Source organism: Falco peregrinus, chromosome 15 (genome assembly GCF_023634155.1).
Source record: "Falco peregrinus isolate bFalPer1 chromosome 15, bFalPer1.pri, whole genome shotgun sequence".
Classification (NCBI taxonomy): Eukaryota; Metazoa; Chordata; class Aves; order Falconiformes; family Falconidae; genus Falco; species Falco peregrinus.
The window spans coordinates 7,695,902-7,721,859 of NC_073735.1; the positions used below are offsets into that span (position 1 = coordinate 7,695,902).

General features: G+C 48.6%; 1 protein-coding gene and 1 long non-coding RNA gene across 11 annotated transcripts in view; one reads left to right on the forward strand and one right to left on the reverse strand.

The window, feature by feature from the left end:
* CADM1 (cell adhesion molecule 1) overlaps positions 1-25,958 on the forward strand; it is a 170,357-nt gene that overhangs the window by 86,417 nt on the left and 57,982 nt on the right. The window lies entirely within an intron of this gene.
* LOC129785729 (uncharacterized) lies at positions 1,419-11,074 on the reverse strand. The gene is made up of 2 exons (XR_008749881.1): positions 10,990-11,074; positions 1,419-5,172 (listed from the first exon to the last, which is right to left on the reverse strand). It is a non-coding gene; the product is annotated as an uncharacterized LOC129785729 (long non-coding RNA).

Consider the following 25,958-nt stretch of genomic DNA (forward strand, 5'->3'; position numbering starts at 1 on the left):
GATTTCCTAGTTGCTATGACAACCCCTGGGTCATGAGCCTGAGAAAATATAAAGTAAGTCCTGGAGCTGTGAAGATGATTATAAAATTTAACTGTCATTCTTCATTTGGAGTTGATGGCAAACATTATTTACTTAAGTTTATCTCCAGGCAGGCGAGGATCCTTTCTTTCTCCTTTAAATCGGAGGCTTGGATCACAAATGAACGCGTTGTGCGCATCTGGCATTATAAAGCGAACCTGCTATTTATTATTCTAACCAGACAATTTGCACGTAATATGCCTGCAGATTCGGTCAGCCTCCTATAGAAAGCAAAGGTTTCACCCAGTGTATCCCTTATGAAAGCCCTCCTGGTGCCGCTCGGCGTGGGGGGATGCTCACGACGGCGGGGCGGCTGCCCAGGGATGCCTGTACCCCTGTTTTCTCACCCTGGAATCCAATTTTTGGCTTCTGTAGGGGAAGGAAAGCTCAAGCCTAGTTCGGCGCTGTGCGTGCGTGCGTGGCCTGCCCGGCGGGCTCTGCCTGCGGGAAGGGGGGGAGGCGACAGCCTCCGCATCCCCCCTGCGGCGCTTCTACGCGGCTCAGCGCCGCACTTGCCTCGGCAGCTGAAAGTTGGGCTCGGTTTTTCGGTTTTGTTGTTGCCGTCCTCCAGTTCCAAACTGGTGGATGATTCCTTTTCCAGCTCGTCAATGTTTTGCGGTGTTGAGGGCTGAAGGAGCAGTCCTGGCTGGAGTAGTAGAAAGCATGAAATATCCCTGCGGGAGTTGCTGGCGTTCCCGGTGCTGGCAGCTACGGGAGGGGGCCAGGGTCTGGGTGGGCAGCAGTGCCGGTACCGGCTGTCCCACGCGCCGGCTGCTGCATCCGTGCAGATGAGTGTTGTAAAAGCACATCTTACCGTTCTCCTTGAAAAAAATCGTAGAGTCCCTGGCCTTCAGAAGTACCTTCTAGACATACAGCTAGGTTCTGACTGTTTCTAGTGTCGTAAAATGTAAGAAATACACGTGTTGTGAGCAGTTGAGGAGTGACAGGGGTGCCCCTCGGTGGTGGCCTTTGGCCTTTTCGGGAAGGTGGGAGCCAGTTCTGTGGGGAACGGGAAAACCCACACGGAAAGTGCCGCCACCAGCAGGAGAGGAACGCGCTTGGACCGTGCCGGCATCGCTTGTTGCCCTGCCGTAACTTGGCGTGTGATTCCTGCAGGCACAGCGCTTTTAGACACAACTGTTATTTTTGTTGTTAAATTCTATTAAAGATACAGAAAGTAAATGGTCCTCGGTGTAAAGCTGCCTTGTACTGTTTGCGTGACTGCAGGGTTTCCACCTTTTCTTTTTAAAAAGGGAGGGAAAACTCTTGCAATTACTTCAGGGATGTTCCAGCTCCGGTATTGGAACATCTGACTCAAATGAAAAGCACTAAAAATCATCCAGAATCTCACTCTGAACTTTTATTTTACTGCATTTGAAAGATTTTTCTATTGCTATTCGGTCTTACTCGAGGTGATAAAACGTGAAGTCATTTGATTCAAAGAGTTCACATAAAGTAAATTCCTTTTAAGGCTTTTCACTGACTACCAGAGTTAACGCGATGCTATTTTTGAGGCTGGTCTCACAATTTCAGTTGGGAAACTCTTTTCACCTTTGCAGCTTTCATCCTGAAATGAAGCTGGTGCGGGCGAGCCGGCGAATTCTGGTAAGGATCAGAGTTTATAGCCGTTACTAAAGAGAAGTAGCTCTTGTGGAAATGGAGCAAAGAATTATTACTGTACTAAGAAAACTAGAATTCATTACTTTTCCTATGGTGGGAACTTTTTGAAGGCACTTGCTCAAGTGGAAATTGAAGGAATGTGAAATTCTACTTGCAGTGCTTGTATTAGCCAGTCATCTGCACGGCCCCGGCGCTGCTAATGTCATCTCTCGCCTTGTATATGAAGGGGTGTTTGGTTTGGGGTTGGTTTTTTTAACATCTGTGGTGTCCATTTTGCTGATGATGTCTGGTGACAACATGAGCACCCGTAAGGAAAGCGAGGGAAGGGACTGGGTCACTCCTGGGTGAGGAGGCAGCAGTGCCCGCACCAAGTCACTCTTGCTTTGGGGTCTCTTGCTATATTTGCTCAGCACTGCTGGTGGGACATGGTCAGGGACACCGGCACCTCGAGGCAGCGCATCACGTGCCGTTGCTCAGCTGTGCTGTCCCAGGGCTGCCTTGCCATCAGTGTCCCCAGGTCCCACAGCGCCAAGCGCCGCAGCTGGGGGTGGGTTTGGCAAGTGACACGTGTGCAGGGTCCTCGAAACAGGAGCCCTGCAGGGCAGCACGTCAGCCATGGGACTGAGCGCGGGTGGACACAAAGTTGGACAAGCTCTCTAAAGTGAGAATCTGTTCTGAGGGGTTTTTCCTAGTTTTGTAACGTGGACATCTTGGCCTTTTCAAGGTTGTATTTTTACTAATATTTAGCTGTAGGACAAAAAAATGCATCTTAACCCTTTCCATCGTTAAAGGGTTGCACAGCATCCTGCGGGTGGGAGACTCCTTTGAGTACAAACTCTGCTAGCTCTGTAACTCCTGCCACGCTGTTTCTCCAAGGGAAACCCATGGAAGTGATCACACAGCTCCTTCACGTTCCCAGCAGATGCCACCTTTCCTCGCAGCTCCCTGGCTGCCAGCTGTGGCCGTTCTTAGCTGTAAGTCAGTGGTTAGCAAGGGTGGGGGCTGTTTTTTCCACCATCTATAATGGTGTGGCTGCTTCAAGCAAAGCCAGCTTTTTGCTGTGTAGCTCTTCCCCAGGCAGGCAGGCATCTAGCAGGGGCTGCTGTGCCTCCCCACCCGGCAGCTGGTGGTTTCACTGTAAATTTGCTCAGGAAAGTTTTCCGGTCAATGCAAGAGCAGCGCGGCCCTCAGGAGCTTGGCCTGCGTACGCACACCGCATGCAGAGATACCGGCGCCCTGGCTGCCTTGAGGTCAGTGGTATGTTTGGGTGTCACCGGGTGTTTTAACAGGAGGAGTTTGCAGTCAGGCTGTCCTGGGCTGTGTGGTAGCTGGTATTGCAGTAAGGGCGAGGGTGGGCTTTGTGGCTGGAGAATGGTGATGGAGAGCAATGAGACACAGCAGAAGGAGCTCCTGTTTTCTTAGCTGTTGCTGTTCGCGCTTTCAGCGTTTGCTCTGGGGGCTGCAGACTCTTTTACTGAGCGTCAGAAAGGTTTTAAGTGATACCTAAACATAAAATAACGTCATCTGTTCTCGTTTTGCGGTATTATAGTCCCTGGGAAAGCTGAGCCTTCGACGTGACCCTCACCTGGGCTGGCAGGGGCCAAGTCAGGCAGCATGTCGGTGCGCCCTGCTGCAGTGGTGGCTGAGCCCAGGGATGAGCCACAGTTCCAGCGTGGCCCTTTGGTCCTTGCGGGTGTCTGTTAGCCTCCTGCAGCAGGCAGAGCAGGAATTGCAAGCTTATTCCTTGTGCGTGAGCTCTTCGTTGTCTCCTAAGGCACTCCTGTCCTTGGGTCTGGGGTCTCTGGATCAGCACGTCTCCTGTGTACGTTAACATGTATCTGCGTCTTGACTGTTCTCCTCTGCATTAGCATCCCAAAGATGCATCGGTACAGTGTGCGGGGAGAGGAGAGCTGGGACTTCGCAGGTGCTGAACATGGCATCTTGTTAAGCAGCTCTCTTCGGTTAAATATCTCCTGTAGAAAGAAGCGATCACATGTAAACCAAGTGAACCATGCTTCTCTGCATGGAAAAATGTGTTCGGGCAGGGGAAAAAAAACCATCCTATTGTGAGTGCTCCTGTTTCTGTCGGAGTCCAGTACAGCTTCCTGCAATAATTTATTTTCTGTTGATACAAAATTGGTACTTTTTTCCCTTAGATCAGTTGAGTTGTTAGTTGCCCTATTTGTAACCTAATTTAGGCAGGATAGAAGTAAAGCTGTTAGTTTGCATCTACCGTACACTTAAAATAGATGATCTGAAATCGTGTTTTTCTGTCAGCAAGGAATTTTGCCCACTGCTATACAGAGGTAGCTTTAAAGCATTTTAAATTTTTGCCAGGTTTGATCCCTTCTGCGCTCTTTGCACATGCCGAAATACAAACCCAGATTTTCCCTTGGCTTGTTTTCCCTTTCCCTTGCGCTGTTTGCGGTAGATGGGTTCCTCTGCCGCCTTTGAACAGGCGTGGGTGAGCAGTTGCGGTTCACTGTGTGGTATTTAGCCATTCGAAGCCACGTTTCGGGAAGGTACATCAAAAAGTCTGGTCCAAAAAGCTTCCCCAGGACAGGCTGTTGTGCTGGAGCTCTGAAGTGCAAAAGAGAATCGCAGTGTCTGAGCGTAACAGGTCTGAGCACAAAAGAGCATTTTTATTTAGTTTCTCATCGGTTCTTATTCAGCGTTGCGGTGTCTCTAAATTGATTGGAGGTTTAGCTCTACCGCCCTTATTATCCCTAGTTTAAGATGGAAGATACCTTTTTGCAAGTGTGAAGACCAAAGCCTTTTGCGCTAATTAAATCTATGAAGAAATGAGCTGTGAGCTGAGCATTGTCGTTAGCCCTTTCCAACACAAGCCATGGACACCCTGGTGCTGCCCGCTTGCTGTCAGCATTCAGGTAACATCAGATTCCTCTATAAAATGGAGATTTCAAGCAATATGCAGAAGGCTGCGCATGTAAATCCAAGCCAGAAATAGCTGCTCTTACAAAGAGTGACAGGTACGTGCCATTCTCTTCATCTGGCACATGCTGTCTGCGATACCACTATGGGAGCTGGCAACAGCCTTGCAGTGGTGGGTGGTGAACAAAGACTGTTCTCAGAAATATTTTCCAGACAAAGTTAGAATTAAAAGCACGGAGCTGATATAAAATAATGGGGATAACGATATGGATGAAGGGCGTTGGTGGAAATACACAACTAAACTGAAATTTGTCAAATGAGACACTTTGCTCGTACCGAGTTTTCCTGTGTTGCTTTCTCCTTTTTGCGGCGTGCGGATTGCCTGTGATCTGCTTTGCCTGCCTGTTGCTGATACAGCGGCAGAGATCAATAATTCATGAACCCACGGAACGGAATTGGCTCTCGAGATGAGGTTGCTGGATGACTCGGGAAAGATGATGATGCTGGTCCAGCTCAGCTGAGCATGGTCACGCTCACTTCGGACCGGAGCCTTTGACTCAGTGGTGACTTGCCTCCAAAAGCCTGGGGGCGGAGGGAAGCGTAGTCATCTGTCAGATCTCTTTTGAGAGCTCGCAAAACTTGATGTAAATGCTAGCTACTCCCCTCCCACAGCCCTCTTACCTGCTGCCTTGAGCTTTAATCACATCACTCATAACCACTCAAATAGTGTTGGTCCTGATAGCTCAGCAGAACCCACTCGCCGCCCTCCCCTGCGAGGATCGTCGAGGGAAGGCTGCTACAAGTTTCCCATTTTTGGCAATAGGAGGAATACGGGATGTTTTTGCAGAATCTGTTTGTTGGTAGAACTGGGAGGGACCGGGACTGTGCCAGCCCTGCGACCTGCCAGTCAGCGCTCTTGAGCGCAGCAGCTTCTCTGCCGGTTTTGTACGCATCGCCCTGCTTTTCTTGTATTAAACATTTACCAGAGACAGAAGCAGACAGAAGCAACCACGGATATGCTTAGGGCTCTGTCAACCTGCAAAGGGATCAAAGCGATCCTTTCGTGCCACCTTGTTCCTTATCATGGAACTGAACGTTTGTCTGTCTGTCTGTCTTCTGGTTGCTTCAGGCAGGTGCCTGTTGGTGTAGGGGTGCCTGGCCGTGCCGGTGGGCTCCTTCGCCTTGTTGCTCGCAGGTACCACAGACCCTTGAGTGGGAGATGCCTGATGGAGGTCAGCTGTACTGCAAGAGACCTGGGGAAACGCATTCACTTGTTGTAACTCTGTTGGAGCACTCGGGAACTCCTTATTCTCACCAGTGCAGCGCTTCTGTTCTCATAGCAGGGACCCAGCAGAAGTGCAGTCAGCTCGCTCAAGCAAGTCTCAAGTTCCTGTAGCTTTGCAAAAGGTTTACATTAAAAAACATAAGCTGAGGGAGTCCTTCTGGAGGTTTGTATGGTAGAAGGATCCGACTTGGCCAACGGGAAGCCAATTGACCTTGCGGCTGATAGTCAAATGCTGTTGTCACGCTTGTGGCAGTCGTCAGAAGTCAGCAGCCCTGCGTGCTGCTCCTGCGATGCCTTACAAATTGGCAAATCACACCAGTATTAGTCGTGTGATGACAGTGCATGTCAGAGAGGAAAAAAGCATGCAAAACATTCAGAGCACACCTGGGAGAGCATACAGGGTAGTGTGACAGGTATTTTTCACTTCGGTCCTCCTTATAAGCATGCAAGACGCACAGCCGGAGCTTTGCTTGGGGCGCTGTGCCGCTGCCCAGCCTGCTACACGCTGAGCTGGAACACAAAGTTTGCCAGGGGATGGCAAAGGTTATCTCGTCCCTCGGAGCCCACCTTTGATCATCTCCATGCTGAAGGACGGGTGCTAGGACAGCGTGAGCTCTTCTTGAAGCTAATCTGTCATGCAGGAGAAACTGCGAAGCAGGGTGGAGACGTGCAAGCGTTGCTGGCCAAAATGAAGTTGGGCAGCAGTGGGTGTGGGTGGAATCCCATGCTGACATTTCAGATACCTTCAGCTGAAAGAAGAGATAATTGCAAAGCAGCAGTGGTAAATGTCGTCTGTTCTGCTCCTGTAAAAGAGGCGAAGCAGTGCAAACAAGTAGGCAAAGATCATGCAACCAATGGAGATCGTTATGAGTAAGTACAGAAGTGTAAGATCAACCTATATTGGCGTTGCCAGCTTTTTTAGCTGCCAAATTGTAACTGTTACATTAAATATGTGGCTTTCCAAGCAAATCACGTTAAGCCTGTTTGTGGGTGTACTATGTCGTAGGAGGTAGTAACTCTGTTCCTTTGCCTCCTTGGGTGGGAACACAGGTTAGCATCCCCACGCCGAAAGTGACTCTGGCTTTTTGGGGTTCCTCTGGTTGGGGTTTTGCAGTCAGGAGTAATTACAGTGGGCTAAGATTAAAAAAAGGCATGCTGCCAGCTCCCATGAGGATTCCACGAACAGCTCTGTCCTCCAGACTGTACTCGGCTCCGCCTCCGCGTATTTGCCAACTCTACTCCAGTTTTGATATTTTTTGTAGATGTTGAGAAACTGAAAGGTTTCAAGAGGACAGGTCTTGTGCTCATTGTCATGTTTTCTCGTTTTGTGTTGTCTTCGTATATATGCCAGGTAGCATGAAAAATTCCCGTTCCCAGTAGCCTGTATGATCCCAGTAACGTATTAACAAACGTGGGATGATGATCGGATTCGCACCTAGGACTTCTGTAACAGACAGAAAAGTGCATGTTTATGTCAAAGCACGTGCCTGTTGGCTCGTGCTGCGTGAAACCTCTGGGCGGTTCCTGGTCAGGTTTTTGTGCCCACAAACTTCGTGCGTTGGCATTTTTCATCCAGGTTTTGTTTTTTTTCTGTTTGCCCATGATTGTGTGGGCTCAAGACCCTCAGCAACACCAAAACTGAAACAGCTTGCGGAAACTTCAGGGGGACTGCTGGAAAAGCGTGTTATGATGGTATCGAGACTCTGTTTAATTTATGGAAGAGAAGGGAAGGTAACACATGAGAGACAGAAAGCTGCTGTTGTCTTTGTAAGTGAAAGGTCATGTTACTGAGCACTGCAGGGTGGATTTGTGAAAAACGAGCTCCTGTTTGTGAGGAATTAGAATGAATCTTTGATTTTTTATTTTTTTTCCCACTTGTGACCTTTAAAGATGCTGCTCTTAGATTGATAAGCAGACTGATGCTTTTAGCAGCCCAGTCCACAATTCCTTTCTCATAGAAAGACTATCTTCCAAACGCTATGGGTGTTCCTTCCAGAAAATATTCCTTTTTGTAACCCCCTCTGGGGGTGGAAAGGATACGATGATGGGATCTTAGCTGACAAACAAGGAACGTTCACATTTGTTTCAAATGATTAAAAACATGAATTTCCTGTGGTTTGCAGCCTCAGCCTGAGGACTTCCCATACATTCTTTTTTTCCGGTAATTCTACTTTATCCTTTTTTAGTTTCGTTGCCAGGCTTGAAGCGCTCCTGCCCGGTGGGACAGTGGAGAAGGCTCAGGGAGGTTGGCTTTGCACTCTGACCCAGGAGAAGCTCTTTTACCTCCTGTGCTGCTGGGGAGGAGCATTTTGAGGCTGGTGAGAGGTGGCTTGGAGAGCCCATGCGTGTTGCAGCTGTGACGTGTCGGCACGCGTTACATGGGTTGTGCTGGTTCATACTAGCTGACCAACAGCTTTGGTCCTTGCTGTGGGCATCTGTGTGTTTTTTCAGCTTCCTAAGCCTTGCAGTCCTACTGTGTGGTGGTTTTTTGGCGATGTTTGGGTTTTTTTCCAAACCCAGAGCTGTACGTTGTTTTTTCTGCTCATCCGCGCCCCCCAGGCTGCCCCTTTGCAGCTCTGGTGCACAGCGGGACTCCCAGGAGCCGGGGATTTTGGGAAGCTGCAACATGAGTGGCAAAGAACAACAGCAGCAGCAGTTGTGCTGAACTAATAAAAATCTTCTTATTTGTGGTGGACAGTGGTTCCATTTTCTTCAGGTGTGCTGATGCATCGTGGGGGCGTGCTGGGGAAGCTACCTGGTACTGCTTATATGGCTCCCTTAGTTAAATGGAGAGCTGGCTTTTCGAGCTTGGCAGCCTCACTAAGAGGCTTTCACTGCATTTATTTTATGTTCCTGGAGTGCTTTTGGCACTGAAGCGATGTAACTGTAGACACCCTTAGTATTTAAATTCCCGTGGACTCTCCTAGGCTGTATGTTCCGCTGGTTGTATCATGATCTGCAGCCATCCTGGACGGTCAGGCAGGAGCATGTTTCTTGCATGGTGAGAAACTGTTGCAGAGAAATAGGTGCTTTTCTGGTGACGCCTCCTCTCACTGCCCTTGGTCATCCCTTATCTTCCAGTTCAAGCAGAAACTGGAAGATGTGTGTGGCTTCGATCCAAACTTTGCTCTAAACCGCGTGCGAGCAGATAACGTGGATAAGTCCACTCTGTTGTTTCATTGATTGCGCCCCTCCCCCCCCCCCCCCCAACATTGATGCACGGGTAATTCTCTTGCCATGGTTCTAAGACTTTCTGACCTGTTTCTCCATTTTGTGAAATGGGCCATTACTGATCTCTGTGATTGCGAAGTGCTTACCCGGAATGTGGCCATCCTTTTTGTGACACACAGTGGCTTCCCCTGACGAGCCACTGCCAGGCTGTCCTTTGGCTTCAGCGGCTCTGACCCCGGTGGAGGAGGAGGCATGCCGTGCCGTGCCATGCTGTCCAGTCTGCCCCAGTTTTGGCTCCATCTGGGTGTCACCCCTGACTGACAGCTGCCCTTCAGCGGGGCATTTGCTGACCCTCTCCAATTGTGAGATGCTCTGACTGCTCGCTCCTGGGGAAAGAAGATGCTGTCACACCTGTGCTTGGGCAAAACTTCTTTCTGGCTTCTGTACTGATTATGGAATGGCAAAGGCTGTGTGCAGAAATCTGAAAACGTTAAAAATACATTCGGAGATCAACGCTCAGAGCGTTGTCTCCAGCTAAACGGTGCACCAAGGTCTGATACATCAAAGCGACGTTATGAAGCATGAGCCCGTGCATTATCTATACCCTTCCTTAAGAGGAATGGTCTCCCTTCTGCGGTGAGATGGCACAGCCTCACCTGCGGAAGGCTGCAGTGCTGGTAGAAGGCTCCTGCCGAAAACCAAAGGGCTTGTTTTCTGCGAGGAGGCTGGCAGGACGCAGTAGTGATTATGCACTTTGTTTACAGTGTTGGTCTGTGAATGCCGCCTTTACATAAGGGCTCTGGCAGCGCTGCGGCAGCACAGCGGCAGCGCGGTGGAAATCTCGGGCCCGCCAAGTTCCCTGGTTTCGAGCCAGACATCTGGGTTCGGGGTTTTCATGGCATTCTTCAGTAGTATGAGGAGACCTCATAAAGCAGCCTCTCCGGGGTATTGTGCCGAGAACCGCATTCCCAACCAATTACAAAACTGGTCTCCATCAGTAATGAGCCCTTACTCTGGGAAGGGAACAGCGGGAAGACAAAAGCAAAACTTTCTTTGAAAGCTGCAAAGCCTTTTGACGTGAATAGATGTGGGCTTGTTAATTGGGATCACCATTTGAAAGGTTCCCTCTAGCTCTGGTCCTGGGCTGCAGCCTGGGGGGAGGGTGGTACTTAGCAAGGGGAGACGACTGAGAAGCTGCGGCTCTTTGGGTTTGCGCTGTTAATGATTTTTTGGCGGTGGGGATGCAGCACGGCTGAGCGTTTTTTTTCAGACCAGAGAAGTACTGCAAGTCGCTTTCTCAGTTGAGCAGGTCTTCATTATAGCAAAACAATCATGTGGTGCTTGGGAAGGTCTTAGCACCATCCTCATTAGTTATGGCATGGTAAGGGACAGAGGAGCTGCTCCGGCCGAGCTTTTTATTCCCCAAGCCTCCCACCCCAGTGGGTCTTTGGCGAGCAGCAGTTGGGATAACAAGCGCGGGCCAGACGCTGGCGATGGGCGCTGCGTCACATAGGCTGGTGGCCGCCCTCCATGCCTCATGGCCAAGGTCCCGTCCCCCTTGTTAGCGTGCACAAAACCAGCAGCTCCCACCCTGCCAGGAGGCACTGGGATGCATCCATCAGTCATGAGGCAACTGCGGCCGGGCTGCCCCCCGCGTCAGCTGTGCCTCGGATGCTGCTCACGGATGGAGGCCGCCGGTCCTGAAGCACCAAAACCTTCGTGTTTCCATCAGTGGGGACTGGCTGGAAAATCTGGCAGCTTGGAGTAACGCAGGAGCTTTGCAGACTGGGTGGGCTCACGGTCACTGGGCTTGAGCTCCCAGTCACAAATAATCCCGAACTAAAGTGCAAAGCTGATGCAAGCCTGTGGCTGGTGCGCTAGCAGGATGCTTCCAGAGGAGGAAGCGTATTACAACATACACTTTGTAAATAAGCAACACTTACTGTTAGCATACCTGTTGATGATCTGGGTTTGTACTTAAGTATTTTAAAGCTTGCTTCTGAATGTCGTCTGTAGAGTTTGGTAGGAACCAAACAAGAAATGAAATCTGAGTAAAAAGCCCTTTGGCTTCTGCAGTTAATGATTGCCAGGTCTGTTCAGAGGCAGGAGTGCTTCTGTCTGTGCAGGTAACTTGCCTATCAGGGTACGTTTTGCCGATGTTTGTTTAGAAGACAAAACAAAAAAAAAAGTCGCTGAGCCAGCCTGAAAAGCTCATCCCTCTGGGAATTTGAGTGAGACAGCAGGTACAGCGTATATTGCGGCTCGGTCTGAAATACAGCAACAGTACTGCTTCCCTAATAACGCTGGGCATCCTCGTAGCTCCGCAGACCCCTGCAAAATCAGGGTTAAATGAATGCCAGCTGGCAGTTTCACATTGATGATATCTGCTGTGAGGTTTGGGGGATCAGTGTTTCCCACCCCACGGACCACCACTCGCGGGTCATTGCCGCTCACACCCGAGCCGGCAGCAGTGAAGGGACCTGATGGGCTCATGGCCGGCGGTGCCGGTGGCTCGGCCAGCCCGGCCTGCGTCACCTGTGTCCCATGGCTTTGGCAGCCTCCGGTGGAATGAGAGGCAAGCTGAGTTCGTTACATTGCGTTTTGGATTGAAACAGAGTATGGCAGCTGAATTTCCTGCTTTTCTAATGCCCTAGCCCCATTTGATTATGCTGTTGTTTCTTTGGGCATACTAACACAGAATTTGACTTCACTCATTATCCACTATCCCTCACACTACCTCTGTGTAATCGGCTTGCTGTGCACTCTCAAAATCCTTTGCTTTGTGCAGGCAGGTTTGCTAATGAGCAGAATGTAATTCAGTGGGTTTGGGGTTTTTTTAGGAAATTATACAAAACAGCATACCCATAAAACCTTATGATTCATGATGGTTTGTTTTGTTCTTGTAACACAACCCAAACTAAGAAGCCATTCATCAACCTGCAAAGGCTGCTCGTGGCTGCCTCTGGGTAGCAGGCGAAGGATAATTCATCCCCAACCAGAGAAAAGCACATGCTCGCTGATCCATTTCCAGGCGCGCTGTTTAGATCTCCGCGTTCAGGGTGGTGACAGGACGACGAGCTGCTCCCAAATTAAATATACGCGGTAGGAAAACGAAATTTTCCTGGTTGAAGTAACCTAGCTCATTTTCAGTGTCAAGCATATGGTGTCTGTGTCAAAGTGTTTTCCCACAAAACCAGAGTGCTTTATCTCATCAACCGAGTGTAATAAATTCCATTCACGCGATCGTTATTCCACGGTAATGAATTTTAAGCAGCAACCCAAGGAGGCGAGCTGACGAGAGGAGCTGTGCTCGCACCTTGCACTTGTTGCAGAGAGAAGGATGCTGTTGCTCAGGTCTGGGTGAGTTATTAACGTAACTTCGGAGGTGGAACCCTGTGCAAGGATTCAGTGATTGATGATACCTTCAAACCGATGTAACTCTTCCAGCTAACAGCCAGCCTACCTTACTGAAAAATATTTTGGTAATATGCAGCTCTGGCAGGTTGAAAACAAAAAAAAAAAAAGGAATATAAACAACCCCGAAACAAAAGCACCTTCAGTACAGAAGCTGCCCAAGTGGCATTTCAGCAAAAGCTATTTTAAAGTTTATAAATGGCTTTTAAAAGCCAGATTGAGCCAGGCTGTAATTTTGGTGACTTACTGGAAAAATAACCACACTGAATCGTACTGAGTGTTTGTAGCTCCAACGTACGGTGCGTCATACAGTTCATTGACAGCAGCGTTACTGAAAGGTCAGGGGTTCTGGGTTTTAGGGAAGGGTGTTCTTGGCAGACCTAACTATACGTGAGAGGAGTTTTTATAAAGTGTTTTCAAATGCCAGTGATTAAGGGGGGAGTTTTGCTTGCTCTCGGATGCAAGTGCAGCCTCTGAATAAAACAGACAACTGCTGAACGCTTAAACTTTCCCTGCTGCGCCGCTGAGTCATTTATTGCGGAGTACTTCCTTTGAAAATGGGTCTTGTTTTTCAGTGTTCTACCCTTGGCACACCCAGTACGAGGGGGCCCGTCTTCCAGTTCATTAAAAATTGGCAAAAGTAAGCAGGTCTCTTAAACTGTTGGGGTTTGAGAGAAGAACTGTGAAGAATGTGTATAATTTAAATTGTTCTTTCAAGAAATGCTAAGCAAATGTCTGGTAGATTTTCAGCTGCTGTTGGCAACATCTGTGAAAGGTCTCGTGTCTCTCCTGCGACGTGTCAGCAGAACGATCCGGGTGTGCTTAGCTCTGACAATAGGAACACAAGGATAAACCCCGAGAGGCTGTGATTTTGGAATGCAGCTACCACATTTACAAATAGAAAGAGGTGAGGCCATTTATATACCAACTGCCTGCTCGCTGCCTTTGAACGGCTGCTAGGCATTGCCCTCCCCAGCACAGGCGCCCTGGGGGGGACCCCTGCCACAGCAGCAATGCTTGGTGCAAGCCTTGCACCGCCTGGCCCTCACTGTTCAACCTGGGGGTTTGCAAAACCTGCGGTGCAAAGAGGCTCCTGCCTCCTCCGCAGTCCCGGCACCAGAGAGCAGTTTTGTGCCAAAACCGCAGCAAAAAAGCAGTTTGATCAGATTCTTCTGGCTGCTGGCATTACCTGGGCTGGTGCCAAAGAAGGTGGGACTTTGCAGGGAGGAAGCAGGAGAGCAACAGTGAGGGGGAAGCAGGGGACCAGCGTGACCCCAGGTCGAAAAGCTGGTGTTTGAGTGTGCGTGACCGGTGAATCCGTCCAGCTGAGCATCCCTCTCCTGTGCCCGCGCTGGGCTCCTCCAGGGTGTTTCGGAGAGCTGACCTGCAGCGCTGGGCAGCTTTAGGTGGCACTGAGCACATGTGTGCATCTTGTCGCATCAAGCGACTTCATCGCTAATCCTTGCGATCATCTAATCCTGGCTAAAAGAAGTAAACCCTACCACGAAGCTGGGCGCGGCAAAAAACTGCAGGTTTTTGTGAGGTTGCTTTGTAATCCTGGCCACATCGGTGCTGCGTGCAGGGAAGAAGAGGCTTTATTTAATTCTAATAATGGTAGAGATAATGTTGGCTTTGTGATAGTCCTGGGCACAGCTGTTCCGTAATATCCGCGGTGGTACACGATATGAATGGCTAGCAAGGTATCAAGCCTCTAGGATGTTTTCCTTACTTTTCGGTGCTTGAATGGATTGCATTGGTTTATTGGAATAGTGCTGGCTTTCTGCTTGCAGTAATTAATTCCCTTTTCCGGGCTGGGGGGAAGGTTGGTTATAATTTCCTGCATTCTTTTATCATAAGGCCAAAGGAGAAATTCAGAATAGCGAACAGATAGAAGCGCTGCATACATGCATTTTAAATTCAGTTTCAAGCAGTTAAGAGGATAGATTTTTAGTGGAGTGGTCTCTCTGTATTTGCGCACGGTTCTAAAACAAGGTGACCTGGAGGACTGGTGCTGGGATACAGCGTGGGTTTCCGAGATCCCTGGCTGTACTTCTGGCAAGCACTCACTGTAAGCCTGCACACACACACGCTCTCCCTCTCCTTTTTAAGGGCAGTTTAGTGGGCTGGCAGACAGGACGTGTATCTGCTGGTAATTCTCAGTGCTGCAGGGTGGGCAAGAGGAGGATTGTTGGGAGGGGGTACAAATGGACACCAACCACACTCCTTTCATCTCTGAAGCCTGGTCTGTGAGCTTAGAAATGTGGCAAATGAGTGGCACAACGCGTGTCCTCCCTGGCTGTGCTGTACTTAGGACAATCCTTGCAGGGACTGCCAGCCGAGGGCTTCCCACAAGCATGGGAAAACACTGGGATCAGAGGGGGAAAAGACTTGCTTGCGAACCAGAAGGGCAAAAGACCTGGGGGAAGAACGAGTTTCTTGGAGGTTTTCACTGATTTGTGGGTGGTTTTCCTCTTCCCCAGAGATGGCAAGCGCCTCGTGGCTCTCGCTGTTCTTGGGTCGTCTCTAATATCGCTTTTGCTTCATGGCCATTGCTCACCGCAGCATCCCATCAGAGGCGCTTGTCTAAGACCGGCAGCATGGGCAAATGCATGAGCAAAGTGGCTCGAGTCCTGGCAAAAACCTGATTAATACCAGTGTTTGTGGTTCCCTGGATGGGCTGCCAGCAGTTTCCCTTAGCTGCTGTGAACGGTTGCCGGCTCGTTCCTTGTAAGCATCGCAGCAGCCCCGTGCTGGGAATAGCTTCAGGCCTTTCAGGAACGGTACAAACGCGAATCGAGACAATGCTGGGGCATTTGAAGCATTGCTTGGCTGCTGCGGTCCTTCCCTTCTCCCCTGTCGGGGCGCAGACGCGGGAGCGAGTTTCCCCAAGCCCTGCGATGCCTGTTGCCTTGCCAACACGGTGCGAGGGAGACGTTTGAGCGAAGAGAAGAGATGCGGCTGCTGCGGCAGAGCCGTAATGCCGGGCAGATCGGGGCAGCGGGAGGGAGGAGGAGGAGAACCTCACCCGCCTGGAAACGCTCCTTTACACAACTGCAGAAAAGGGAGAATTAATAAATACTTGCAGGAGCATTCAACATTCACTCCTTGCTGCTTCTGAAATTGTACAACAGCATAATTTTTTAATGACGGGTAATGATGAAACATTAATTTCAAATCTGGGGGTTTTTGCCTTTTCTTCTGTCTAAAGCTGTGAAGTCAGGGAGCTCGACACGGTTTACAGTCGACTGGGTGCCTGCGATCCTTATTGATGGAGCCGATACCTGCCGGTGTTTACCGTGTGAATATCAAGGCGGAGCAGTAAATTGAAAATTGCTTCTAATGGGCTCAGTTCGCATGTTTTAATGCTTCTCAGGAGAAAACAAGAAATGTTGAGATTTTAAAATAGAACAGACACAGCGGTATCTGGTAACGGCTGTTGCTTGTCTTCCTTTCTTTATAGTTCACTTCCCTTTTGCAGTAGCTCGAACGCACCCTTAACCTGAAAGTGGACGCAAAAATGTCCTTTTATCTTGGAGTTGCTGGCAGGAGCGCCGCACCAGCTGAAGCCCGTGGGGATGGCTACGTGTCCATTCCACGGCTCCTCTTGACCCAAGTGGGTGGCCCGATGCTGGGGCGCATGTCACGCTGTCCCTGGGGAGGAGGTAGTGGCACGGTCCTGGCCATGGGCTTTGGTGTTAGACGTGCTCTGTGTTCGGCACTGCAGGTGCGTAGCTTGAGAGGATGGGAAAGCAGAAGGTGCCAGAACAAAACAGGATCCTAACAAGCAAAAGCAAAATGTGCTGGTTCTTGCTGGCACTCGTCGAGGTCCAGTAAATAATTTCTGCCTCTTTTCATATGGGTTTCTGGAGCAGTGCTGCCTGTGCAGGCATTGGTCCAGCAGAAACACTGTCGATGGGGATAGCGTGAGGGACTGTGTCAGGATTTTGCATGAGGTGGCTCATCCTGCCCCTGCACTTGGGGCTTCACTGGGAGCCCCTTCCCCAGCGCTAGTGCATGGCATCTGTCCATCACCCACCCTGCCATGTGTGGGAACATAGCGCAAAATTAACATTTCGGTCAAAAAAGGTGAAGATACGAAATGCGAAGGCTTTTCTCGCCACAGTTGTGTCTTGGAGCATGCAGCTTCAAAGCCAGCAGCGAACTGAAGTCACTAGCTGTAGCTGTCTTGTTCGTTCTTCAGGCAGCATTTTGATAAACGCTGGTGAGTTTACCTGTTAAACTAAATGACGTTTATAGCACGATGTACGCTTTGCCCATTGTTTAATTATACCTAATGGTGTCGCGTGTTAGAGGTGTTTATTGTTTTGCTTTTGTGGTTTAGATTGGATATTAGGGAAGATGTCTTCACTGGCAGGGTGGTGGAGCATTGGACCAGGCTGACAGGGAGGTGGTGGGGTCACCATCCCCGGGGGTGTTTAAGGAACACGTCGATGCGGTGCTTGGCGATACAGGTTAGCAGTGGGCTTGGCAGCGCTGGGTTAACGGTTGGACTTGATAATCTCAAACATCTTTTCCAACTTAAATGGTTCTATGAGTCCATGAAAAATAACAATCTAAACCTAAAGGCCTATAGGTTTTAATTAGGTGGCCAACTTTGTACAAAGCCCTAAGTGTCATCTGTTTTTAAAAGGCAATGGCAACTTCAAGAAATCTGTGATCAAATTTACCAAGTGCCTGGTAATAGAGGAGCGGTTTGGCTTCGGCTGGGCTCTGGTTTGGGAAAGCTGGGCAAGGGGAACACAAAGCTGCCGCTTCCCACCCTGGGGCACCAGCCGCCGAGCTTGGGGTGCAAACTGCACCCGCTGATGTGGGGAAGGTGGGATGAGGGCTGCATCCAAAAACGTGTTCCGTCTCATCACTTACAGCAATGAGACTGTAAAATAAATACGTAACTGCAGACAGTAAGGGGTATTGGGCTAAGGCACTTCATAAAATCTTTTTATAGAATGGAGGGGGGGTAATTTTAAAGTAAAATAAAAGCTTATATTTTCACACGCAGTAGACAATTTCCTTTCCCTTCCTTCCAACTTTGCCTTTGTCCCATTAGCCAGCAAACAGACACAGATTCTCTATTGAAAACAAGCATGAAGAATGAGTATGTGTCAGGCAAACTGCATCTTTAAAAATAAACACCGGATCAGAGCTTTGTGCCTTCCACTCAGCTGGCAAAGCACTGACAGCAGGCAGTAATGTGTTAGGGAGCAGCTGCCCTTTCTCTCAAAGCAAATCCCATAGATGAAGGGGAATAAAAAAAGTATATCCAGAAATGCATTTTATTTCCCCTAGCCTGGAACAACTACTAGGCAGAGGCTGAAGGCGAGGGGACGTGCAGAATCTGTAGAGAGCAGATTAATGTTTAAAGGCATTAGCACTGGTCTTTTACCAACATTTATAAATCCGATGGGTGGCAGATTGAGGGCCGATTCCACGTGTTTTTCTTCCTCTTCTATAAAATAATAAATATGGTAAAATAGCTCTCAGAACTGCCTTTATCGCGGGGATGAATCAGGACAGTTGGTGTTGCAGGAGACTTAAAACTTACAAATATGTTGCCCTTTAGGCTAGCGTTCATCATCATGTCTGATCAGGGATCTAGGCGAAAGGCTTTTGTTACAGCATGCCTTTTCATGCTTTCTTGGAAGTACAGGTTGGAAGGAGTTCTCACGTTGGTTGTAACGCCACTGCTGAGATGTCCCCCATCACCACCCGTCTGGGTGTGTGTGTGTGTGGGGTGTGTGTGTGCGTAACTGTCTTTGACAGAACTTGTCTCTGCTCTCTAAAAAATCTGAAGTAGCGGGGCGGGGGGGAACCCTTTAAAGAATATAAAAATATAAAATCAACCTAATCCACAGAGAACTCGTCCTTTTGCATTCAGTGTTTGACGGGTTTGTACACGGAAGGGTGGCGTAGATGTACAGTTGTTCAAACTGATGAATATTTTACCTTCTCATTTTATGTGACGGTAAACACTTTGGATAAAAGTTCCGCAGGTGTTTTATTGAAGGCTTACAAAATAACTTCTGTGTATAATGCGGCAAGTAAAGTGGTGTAATTTAAAGCTGACTGCATGCTGTCTTAGCCAAAGAATGGGAATTGGCCAGAATACCCCAAGAAAAATATTGTATTCCAATTTATTATTTATTATCCCCTTGTGCTTCAGGACATTTTCTACAGGTTTGCACATTTGTTATTAATTTTGTCATTTACTTCTTGCCTATTGCAGTGGCGGAACTAAAGATTTCAGAAAGGCTTTAACTTATGTGTGCAGGCAGTTAAGGGAGATCCATTCTTTAGGAAAGAGATCAGGCTGATGTTGATCAAAATTCATCTCGGGTGCATTATGGAAATAAAGATTTCTTGGATTTAAAAGAGATTATTAAGCGGCACGTTGTGACAGCTGCTACTGACAGTAAAAAATAAAAAAGGATGTTAAAAAGTCTGCAAGAAACGGGTTACAGGTATGGATATAAGACATATCTGCTCATTAGAGTAAAATGAAACCCATCATCTGACTTGCAGCAGTTTTCCTCGTTACTGGAAGAGCCCGTCATTCTGTCGTGTACCGGCAGGCGCTGGGGGCTCTGGGCGTTGTGCCTTGAGCAGGTGCTGCGGCATGTAAGCCGGCACCGAAGCAGACTGTAGTAGTGACGGCATCTGCACAAAGCGCTTGGAGATGACAGAGCATCTCGGAGGTGAAGGATGGGGGTGGCTGGTACCCCTGCAAGTGCTGCCGGCCGTGGGGGAGGCGCCGAGGGAAGGTGCCCCACGCAGCCTGGTGCACGCCTGTGGCCGCACGGGTTTGGCGGCAGGGAAGGGTGGAGAGGGAGCAGGTGGGTGAGTTTCCTCCAAAGAAGCGCTTGCCAGGTCAGAGTGTGACCTTGCTAAGCCACAAGCATATGGCTGCTGGCAGCCTGTATCATGCAAACACGGAGGTGGCAGTGGAGGTGACAAACCTGCAAACACGTGTGTCCTTCCCTCCCCGCCTCAGGGTTTTGGCAGAGGCTGCCGTGGCGTTAGCCCCCATGGCAGGGGCAGAAACAAGCGTAAGGCAGCAGGGGCTGCTGAAGAATGTCGTTCTAGTAATGTAAATGTACCTAATGTGCTCATTGTCTGTGGAAACTGAATATTTCATCAATGCTTCCTCCTCTTACCTGCAGCAACCTGCTGCACATCAGACTTCAGCTCCTAAAGGAACAAGTTATGACAGAGAGAGGAAATTCCACATGATTTTGAAATTCCAGATTAACAAAGGTCCCCTGCCTTAGATCTAGGTAGTGTGTGTGTCCTTGATAGCGATGTAGCTGGAAGATAAAATGCAGATAAGGAATTCTGTATTAGGGCAACATTAATAATAAATGAGTGTTGATCCTAATTGAGCGTTATTTAAACACGCTGAATGGAGGCAGCAGTCTGCTGGGACCATCTTATGTTGTCAAACGACTTCTCCCTCACCAACGCTGCTTCCAAGTAGTGGTAGGGAGACCGAAGTGTTGGATTTTAGGTGGTGTCCTTGATGGATGATTGCTTGCAGTGATGGTTGAGTGTAAGGAGGAACAGGAGTGAAAGGTTCCTGCCTTGTATTTCTTCCAAGGCTGCGTTCAGCTTTGCCCTTCTCTGTGCTTTTTCTTGCTGCTCCACGCTTTTCCTCGCTTCTTCCTTTTGGTGTCCCCCTGACAGCCATCTCTCGGGGGGTGAGTTCCTCATCCTGCCTCCCTCCTTCAAACCCTTCCACAAAAAGATCTTCCTGCGTAGGGCTGCCAGGGATTGGTGCGCACACCAATGTCCTTCAGATGATGCTCTGACAAACCTCTGACCTTATGAGAGCAAGCCAAGTCTTTTAATAAGTGACCTTTTATTGTCTTGGCAGTGGACTGTTGACTTCCAGAATAAAAGCAAGAGATCAGCTGCGTCTGTTTCTTGAAAGCTTTTCTTCTGGAAAGTTGAGTTAAACTCTTTGAGCATCCGTACACAGATAGGTATATATATGTATAAATAAAATAAAGAGCAGCAGTAGCATCATCTTTTATTTAAGAACTGCCCAATGGGTGAAGAAAATAGTTCTAAAACAGGCATACAGATTTCCAACTTAGCCGTGGCGGCAGAACGTGAGAATTGTGCTTTTAGACAAGAGAAGCTTCATTGTGGGGAGCATGACTCATAGGATTCTTACTTCAAATGGTCCAAACCTGTTAACTTGAAACACGATTGTATTCTGAAAGACCAGATTTCTGGCAATTGTCATAAATTGCTTTCCATCTCAATGTTTGGTTAGTAATGTAGAATAAAAACCTGAGTTCTGCAGCACAACAGGCTTTGCTGCAAAACCCCGTACTAACGCTGCAAGCCATGCTGAATTCCCCCCCGCCTGGTTCCAGGGAGCATCGTTTGCTGTGTTCCCCTCCCCGCACCACCCCCAAGTCAGTGACAGATAAGATCGGTATTGATCCTCGGCATCCGCCAACGGTAACCTTTGAAGGGACAGGTAGTGTATGACTGTGGAATTTTATCTATCAATATCTGGGTAATAGAAAGACAAGCATGACATCTAATCCCAACCCGGGTGACAGATCATAAATCTGCGCTGGTGTGGTTACTGGCAGGGGCAGGGGCGCGAGGGGAGGGGGCGCCGATGGCCGCCAGGAAGTCAGGAACCACTGTGGGCTGAGAAACCTTTCGGCCGAAAGCTCTTACGTAGGTTTTCATCGTAGAAAAAAAGGCTTTTATTCCTCAGGTCAAAAGAAATGTTTTAATTCAGTTGTTATGTGGGATGCGGGCTGCCTGGCCAGCCCTTGCCAGGCTGTACGGCACACGCACGCGGAGCCCTCGTTAGCGCACTGTCTGTAACAAATGCGGTGAACGCCTGGATTTGGAGGGTTGCCGCTGCAGAGAGCTCCGTGGGATGTGGGGCACCCGCAGCGCCCAGCAGCCCCCGAGACCCTGACACCAAGCATTTTAACAATTCAGGGGGAGCACGGTGCAGCAGAGGAGCCGCTCTCCTCTGGGCTCGGTACCCGGCCGCCGCCTTCCGCAGCATGTCACAGCCGTTTTCCGTCTCTGTACCATCTTGGTTACAGACCGGTAGCAGGAATTCCCTGATGCCGTTTCATCACGCAGAAGTTCTTACACATTCAAAGCAAACACAGTCTCTGGTGTCAATTCAGAGCTGTTGTCATTTTTTATTCTTACTCTTTAAGCAACAAGAGCCGTAAAAGAGGCTGTAGCATATTTTTTTTTCCTCCAGAAATTTAATAGCTGTGCACAACTTGCTGGAATTTGCAGTATATTTTTCTGAAGTGTATGTTTCATAACATAAATGTGCTCCTCACAGTAAGTAATTTTTAGCACAACCTTGCATGTTCTCCCTGAAACACGGAGAGTAGTTCAGCAGGAAGCGTGAGCTGTTGCTCCGCGAGAGCTGGTGGAAGGAGTCGTCTGCCTCACGAGGTGCCCGGCTGCTGAAAGGTGCTGAAAGTGTTCACACGTGCGCACGCTTGCTAAAATATGTACTGAGAAAGAGGGGGAACAGGTCCGTGCAATTACAGAGGTCGCAATAAGGCCTGTGACAAGAAGATGAAATAGCTGGCGCTGAGGATGCTGAGCAGCAGGGGTGGTTTCAACTCTTGATGTCAGGGAAGCTCACAGAAATTGGCTGTGAAGAGCAGAACCCCTGTGGCAGCCAGTCCTGCTCACGGGATCACCAGTGGGGATCCACTTGGATTGTGCAACCAGTCGTCCAGAAGCACATGCAAGTTCCTCACCCGAGGTGTGATGGTGAAGCTGGTGGGACAAGCAGCTGCCTTCAGGGGAGAGCATCTTCCAGCACCCCTGCTTCTGGGGACGTGTGGCGAGGGCATTGCTGATCTTTGCTGCTGTGGTCACGTAGCATGAAGCTCTAATCTGGTGCCTCCATCTCTTTTTCCACTTCCTCTTTGGAGAAATGAGAAACTCTGCACAAAATTGTTCTCTGCTAGGAAAGCAGAAGCGTTCTGTGTTGCCAGGGAGTGGTTCTCGCCTTGGCAATGCGCTGCAGTGGTGGACAGCGATACCTGGATTTTACAGATCCACGATGTTAACATTTTGGGAATAGTTCCTGTGAATGTTAATTGCACCCACCCCTCTTTTTTTTTTTTTTTTTTTTTCTTTTTTTTTCTTTCTTCTTTTGTTCCCCCCCCCCCCCCCGTAAATGGGAACTGATGCTAACTAACATCATCAGGTGGTACCAACACTGGTAGCAGCAGAATCATCAGCAGTGTCCTTTCTCAAAGCAATTCCTTTAAACCTGGCTGCAGCGGTGAAGAAAGAGTAACACACCTTAAATCTGAAAGTAAAAATACTAGTACAAGACGAGCGTTACTGTGTCAGTTTGCGGTGGTCTCTGCTTCAGAGTGAGAAGCAGAGCTGTGATACCCCCTGTGCTTCATGGCGCTTGGGCAAGGGCTGCTCAGTCTGGCTCTGAGGCGGCACTGCCGCTCTTGGTACTCAGTAAATAGGGATTTTCATGGGCAAAACTCAATAGCAGCGTACTAGAGGTTGCAGACTGCACAGCAGAACAAACTTGAAAAGGAGATTTTTCTAGAAGTCTATTTGTTTGTCACAGTTGCTTCTTTTTGAAGAGCTTTCTGCCCTGGGAAGCGGAGTTGCATCTTGGCCATACTGAGTGTGTTGCTGGCCACAGAGATGATGTTGAAGAGGCAATAGGAGCTACTTGAATGCAGGAAGATCTCGGAGATGCTTGACTCGGGGGTCACAAAACCGGTAATTAGATCTTATTAAAGGAGAAAGTTGCCATTCCAAAGTGCTAGTCATAAATCTTGCGGAAAACAAAATTTTCCCCTTAAGGGTGAAGGATCAAATTAAAAGAAGACTTGTTCAAAGAGCTCACACGTGGCTCCTGACTCCATGGCATCGGGGCGTTTCCGTTAGGAATTACGCATGGGTGTACGTAACAGCAGGCCACTTTTTCTCCTGCCTTCCCTTCGCCCTAAAGTTTTTGCAATAAGCTTTTTTTATGCAAACAGGTGACAACATCCCTATCTCTGTGTACTTGAAATACGTGCCGGTGAATGCAGACTGGTGTTTTTAAGCATTATGGTCTGGACCAGTTCCTTTCCATCGCTGCCGGTACAGGACCTGTTCAGCTGCAGCAGCGCTCGTCTGTGATGAAAGCCACGCTGTGTGCTTGCGTGCTTACGTGTGTTTTGTAGGCAGCCGGATCTAAAATTGTTACCGTTCTTTTGCCTGTGAAAAGATGTCATGAAGTTAACGCCGTAGGATGCGATTGCCGTTTCTTGCCAGAAAAATTAGCATGGATTGTCCATTCTTCTCAAAAGTTCAAGTGTGATGACTGTAGTTTTTTTGAAGTCTCAGGATTCCAAGACCAGATGCACCGAGCTCCAGCAGCTTCTTCCAGCGAGGCATTTCAGTTCTCTTCTCCCTCCTTGTAGCAAATCTGCAGAGAAATTAGATGGCGATTTGATTTCCTGCTTTTCCCCACTCGAAAAGGTTCCTGTATCTGATCACAACAAAAAGTCTCTTTGGATCCTGTAGCCTTCCCAAAAAGACGGTTCGTGATGTTTATTTTAAAGGGATGTTATCTCCATGATGGATGGAGGGAGTGTATGAACTGCTCCGTGAGAGAAGTAACAACGAGAAAAGGTCCTGGTGTAGGTGGATTGGTAGGTGTTTGTAAAACCTGCTTGATGTTTATCTCAGCTTTGGCCGGTTATTTAAACATCACATTCCTCTTGGATAGCTGAAACTGATAGATGAGTTTTGACATTCAAATTGCATTAATTCTGTGGATTGATCATCATGTCAGGTTTTTCCTCGAGCACCTGGACAAATAGTTTGTGTATCTGTGTGGGTTGTTTCATTTGACTCAATTTATTAGGAGGGATTTTGTTGACATTTATGGGCTTACATAGTTCAGGTATACTGAAAATTACTCTTCCTTGGAAAACGTTTGTGTCAGTAGCCTGTGGACTGAGTCAGCAGTGCTGCTGCTTGTGATAGAGTACCTGTGGCTCGTGTTGAGTTAGAAATTGAAGGATCGTGCTCACGAGCACGTATTTTTAATCTTTCCCTCTTTCCTTCCTGACACTTAGCTCTATCCTGGTGTGCTACAAGCAGAGAAAGAATTGATTTTAAATGTGACCGCTGCATATAAGCCAAGGTCCCTGGGCTGTGTCCGGCGAAGGGGAACTTGTTTGAAACACAATTTACTTGTCTATGTCTGTCTTTGCAGTCCTGAAAGCAGTTAGACTAAGGCAGAAAGACAAGTGCAATAACCAATTGTATTGGTTCCAGCCAAAGCTGTTCCTCAGGCGTTGCATCCCACCACCTTACCCCTGGCTCCAGCAAGCATAAAATACAATGTCATTTGTTACACTGCACAGAGATATTCCATAAATGAGGCCAGAGAATTGCTTTGGGAGACACACATTTTTTCCTTCCCCTAGCATTGCAGATCCTAGTTCCAGCTGTTACACTTGCTCCCTGATGTTGTATACTTGCGTTGTGCACATACGGCAGTTCAGCCGGAGGCTGGCTGCGTTCGTGTTCCTTTTCCCCTCCCTCAAATCAGTGCCTCATCCTCAAGGTCAGGATGATCAGGACTCTTGAGTCAGGTGCTGGAGTCTGTCCGTGGTGCGTGTCCCACACTGGGCAGGGGGGTTGTGCTTTGTGTGGGACTTGCCAACAAAAACCTGTTGCCTAGTACGAGGGCAGTGCACAGCGGCGATTACAGCCCGCTCACGTGTAATGGATGGAAGTCTGTCCTGTATCATTCTGTTGGGTGGTTTTTTCCCTGTTGCCTCTACTCATGCCCTGTCCCCCCCCCTCCCCCCCCCAAAAAAAAAAAAAAGTATTGCTAATTGGCAGGTGATTTAAAGCTTTCGATAGTAGCTTTCCTTTGCTCCTCTCAACTTCTGCAATTGTACGTTTGGTCCATACCCACCCCTTGTCTTTCCTTTTCTGTTACAATATACTGCAATGCTATAAATGTGTCTACTTTAATGCTTCTCAAAATACTTACTGCCAGTAAATATTTACCAAGAAACTTCCTGAAATGTTGACATGAAGATGGGTCTAAAGAGTTCTCACTTCACGTTGCATTTTTATTTAATTTAGAGTTTGTAATTGATGCTGTTCATGGAAATAACTTTCTTGTCTTGGTAAGTGGGAGCAGATATGAATACAGATACCCAAAAGCGTTAACATGTATGGTCTGGTGCTTTCAGTTAAGCAAGCAAATTTAGGTCAGCAGAGCAAGAGGAGCTTTGCAGCCAACAGCTGGATCAGATGCCCTTTGATTCAGAATAAATACACAAAGTCCGTGAGGCTGAAGAGGTTGGGTGCTTTGGGCCAGAGATTCAGCGTGTCCTTAGGTGCACCCTGCCTGTCATTAACCCCAGGCCCTCGGGGAGAATAAATGCCGCCTTGAGAGGGATCCTGATGCCAGCCTGGACTGAGCTGCTGG